The sequence below is a fragment of the Meles meles genome, chromosome 8, assembly GCF_922984935.1.
Source record: "Meles meles chromosome 8, mMelMel3.1 paternal haplotype, whole genome shotgun sequence".
In the NCBI taxonomy this organism is placed as follows: domain Eukaryota; kingdom Metazoa; phylum Chordata; class Mammalia; order Carnivora; family Mustelidae; genus Meles; species Meles meles.
In genome coordinates, this window is record NC_060073.1 from 11897943 (window position 1) to 11902747 (window position 4805).

Sequence of the window (4805 nt, forward strand, 5' to 3'; positions counted from 1 at the left end):
TGTCATCTTGAGCAAATCTTTTAGCTGCTCTGGCTTTAGGTTCCTCGCCTGGTATTTGAAGGTATCAGACTGAATGATTCCTAGCTTCTTTCCAGCTCTACTGACTCTTCAGTGTCTAACAGAAAGGCTATAGTCATATGGACATGATTGGACTATTGGGGAAGTGTGGATTGGATCCAACAAGGGACATGGCAAAATGGGACATGAAATTAGCAGGGACAGAATCTCCATGACAACCATGACTCCAGAGAACAAGTACCTAGAGGGTTTTTTCCCTCTAATTGTCTTTTCTCTTATCATCTCTGCCCTTAACAATAACACATTTAAGAGGATCTCCAGTTGTTGGCATCTCTCTTACTCTGAGTGGACAGCCTATTTCGTGGCCCAAGGGTCTCATCTTGGAGAGCAATAGAATCCACCCAGAATATTCCTTTGGAAAAGAAATAAAAAATTTAAGCCATTGGCAAGAGCTCTGTCTTCTTGTAGAATCTGGGTCAAGGTGAGAGGGCAAGCTTTGGGGAGAACAGCGGATTCTGGGCTATCTTAATAGTCATGTGATTCTTCTAGGAGAAGCTGTAGTTGAGCAAGGTTTATGTTCCTCAGTCTCTCCCATTCTTCACCTCTTCCTCACTCCCACACATCTACTGTGGGCTCTTCCTGGGTCCTCTTTCTCCTTCTCAACTTCTCTGACGTTCATTGGAAAGAAGATTTAGGTTCATCTCTAATCTAAAACTTCAAGGATTATTCTGGGGTGAGGGATGAATGTTGAGTTCCAGGTCTGCGATTTCTTCAGGGTGAGATATTGAGCTCTGTCACCTTGTTGTTTTTTTTTTTTTCTTTTTCACGTGTAAAATGTGGGATGATGGGATTATTTAGAATCTAATGAGATAATGTTTATAAAAGCAACAAATTTTAAGGTGCTTGGGTGGCTCAGTCATTAAGCATCTGCCTTTGTCTCAGGTCATGATTCCAAGGTCTTGGGATTGAGGCCCACTTCAGGCTCCCTGCTCAGTGGGAAGCCTGCTTCTGCTTCTCCCACTTGCTCTGCCATGTTCCCTCTTTCTCTGTGTGTCTCTCTGTCAAATAAATAAATAAATAAGCTTTTAAAGAATTAAAGCTAACAGTTTTAAAAGTTAATAATTGAGCACTGAATTAAAAATAACAATTTACTGACATTCAGGGGAATTTCCTAAGATCCCATATTCTTGTCTAGATTTTCCAGCTTTTTCCATCTCAAGGACTTTTTGAATTTTCTTTTGTTTAAGGAATTTGTTTTTATAATAATATTAATTAATTTTATTTCCATGCCAGTATATAACGTTTTTATAATTTCTGAGTAGCAAGAGGCAAGCAGCTCACCAATTAATGATATAATAAAGTACTCATGTACAATGCCACTGGCCTTTTGAAATACTTCCAACGGCTCTCTGTGGTCATCTTTGGAGGTCCTGCCAGTCTGGAGCTTTGGTGTGGGTAACGCAGATATCAGAGATTCCTCAGTTCAAGACTTTGTTGGTATGTCTCTTTTAATCATTTCTGTTACTTATATTGTTCTACTTCATTGCCACATCTTGGATTCCTAACTTGATTTTGTACTCTGCACAACTTTACAAACTGGCCACATCCTCAGTAGTCAGAATTGGAAAGGTTTTGTTTAGTTAGATGTACATAATAAAATCGCCAATTAATATTCCAGTACCCCTCGGGTAGCCTTTTTTTTTTTTTAGTTTCTTTTCAGTGTTCCAAAATTCATTGTTTATGCACCACACCCAGTACTCCATGCAATGTGTGCCCTCCATAATATCCACCACAAGGTCACCCAACCTCCCACCTCCCTCCCCTCCAAAACCCTCAGTTTGTTTCTCAGAGTCCACAATCTCTCATGGTCCATTTATCCCTCCAATTTCCCCCAACTGCCTTCTTTTCTCCATCTCCTCATGTCCTCCGTGTTATTCCTTACACTCCACAAGTAAGTGAAACGATATGATAATTGACTCTCTCTGCTTGACTTATTTCACTCAGTATAATCTCTTCCAGTCCTGTCCATGTGGATACAAAGTTGGGTATTCATACTTTCTGACAGAGGCATAATACTCCATAGTATATATATACTGCATCTTCCTTATCCATTCGTCCATTGAAGGGCATCTTGGTTCTTTCCACAGTTTGGCGACCGTGGCCATTGCTGCTATAAACATTGGGGTACAGATGGCTCTTCTTTTCACTCCATCTGTATCTTTGGGGTAAATACCCAGCAGTTCAATTGCAGGGTCATAGGGAAGTTCTATTTTTAATTTCTTGAGGAATCTCCACACTGTTCTCCAAAGTGGCTGCACCAACTTGCATTCCCACTGACAGTGTTAGAGGGTTCGCCTTACTCAACATCCTCTCCAACACATGTTGTTTACTGTCTTGTGAATTTTGGGCATTCTAATTGGTGTAAGATGGTATCTCAATGTGGTTTTAATTTGAATCTCCCTGATGGCCAGGGATGATGAACATTTTTTCATGTGTCTGTTAGCCAGGTATATGTCTTTGCAGAAGTCTATTCATGTCTTCTGCCCATTCTTTGACATGATTATCTGTTTTGTGTGTGTTGAGTTTGAGGAGTTCTTCATAGATCCTGGATATCAGTCCTTTCTCTGTATTGTCATTTGTGAATATCTTCTCCCATTCTGTGGATTGTCTCTTTTTTTTTTTGTTGACTGTTTCCTTTGCTGTGCAGAAGCTTTTTATGTTGACGAAGTCTCAAAAATCATTCTCGCTTTTATTTACCTTTCCTTTGGAGACATTTCTTGAAAGAAGTTGCTGTGGGTGAGGTAAAAGAGGTTACTGCCTATGTTCTCCTCTAGGATTCTGATGGATTCCTGTCTCACGTTGAGGTGTATAATTGATTTCAAGTTTATATTTGTGAAGGGTGTAAGAGAATGGTTGAGTTTCATTCTACACATAGCTGTCCAATTTCCCCAGCACCACTTATTGAAGAGACTGTCTTTTTCCACTGTATACTTTTTCCTGCCTTGTCAAATATTATATGACCATAGAGTTGAGGGTCCATATCTGGGCTCTCAACTCTGTTCCACTGGAACTCTGTTCCACTCAACTCTGTTCCACTGGTCTATGTGTCTGTTTTTATGCCAGTACCATGCTGTCTTGGTGATCACAGCTTTGTAATCCGGTAAGCTTGAAATCAGGTAACGTGATGCCGCCAGTTTTGTTTTTGTTTTTCAACATTTCCTTAGCAATTCGGGTCTCTTCTGATTCCATACAAATTTTAGGATTATTTGCTCCAGCTCTTTGAAAAATGCTGGTGGAATTTTGTTTGGAATGGCATTGAAAGTATAGATAGCTCCAGGCAGTATAGACATTTTAACAATGTTTATTCTTCTGATCCATGTGCATGGAACGGTCTTCCATCTTTTTGTGTCTTCTTCATTTTCTTTCATGAGTGTTCTGCAGTTCCTTGAATACAGGTCCTTTACCTCTTTGGTTAGGTTTATTCCCAGGTATCTTATGGTTCTTGGTGCTATAGTAAATGGAATTGATTCTCTTTCCCTTTCCGTATTTTCATTGCTAGTGTATTAAGAAAGCAACTAATTTCTGTACATTGATTTTGTATCCTGCCACGTTATTGAATTGCTGTATGAGTTCTAGTAGTTTGGGGGTAGAGTTTTGGGTTTTCCATATAAAGTGTCGTGTCGTCTGTGAAGAGAGAGAGTTTGAGTCCTTCACTGCCAGTTTGAATACGTTTTATTTCTCTATGTTGTCTGATTGCTATTGCTAGGGCTTCTAATACTATGTTGAACAAGAGAGGTGAGAGTGGGCATACTTGATGTGTTCCTGATCTCAAAAGGAAGGCTGTCAGCTCTTTCCCACTGAGGATGATATTAGCTGTGGGTTCTTCACAGATAGATTTGATGAAGTTGAGGAATGTTCCCTCTATACTCTGAAGTGATTTAATCAGGAACAGATGCTGTATATTGTCAAATGCTTTTTCTGCATCAATTAGAGGACCACGTGATTTTTCTCTCTTCTCTTATTGATTTATTCTATCACATTGATTGATTTGCGAATGTTGAACCAACCTTGCAACCCAGGAATGAATCCCACCTGGTCATGGTGGATAATCTTTTTAATGTGCTGTTGGATCCTGATTGCTAGGATCTTGTTGAGAATCTTAGTATCCATATTCATCAGGGATATTGTTCTGAAATTCTCCTTTTTGGTAGGGTCTTTGCCTGGTTTGGGGATCAGGGTAATGCTGGCTTCATAAAAAGAGTCTCAAAGTTTGCCTTCTGCTCCAATTTTTTGAAACAGCTTCAGGAGGATAGGTGTTATTACTTCTTGGAATGTTTGATAGAATTCCGCAGGGATTCCATTAGGTCCTAGGCTCTCGTTTTGTTTGTTTGTTTGTTTTAAAGATTTTTATTTATTTGACAGACAGATCACAAGTAGGCAGAGAGGCAGGCAGAGAGAGAGAGGAGGAGGAGACAGGCTTCCTGCTGAGCAGAGAGCCCGATGTGGGGCGCAATACCCGGACCCTGGGATCATGACCTGAGCTGAAGGCAGAGGCTTTAACCACTGAGCCACCCAGACGCCCCTGGGCTCTCATTTTTTGGGAGGTTTTGATCACTGATTCAATATAGTTTCTAGATATTGGTCTATTCAGGTTGTCAATTTCTTCCTGGTTCAATTTTGGGAGTTTATAGTTTTCCAGGAATGCATCCATTTCATCTAGGTTGCTTAGCTTATTGGCACATAACTGTTGATAATAACTTCTGATAATTGTTTCTATTTCCTTGGTG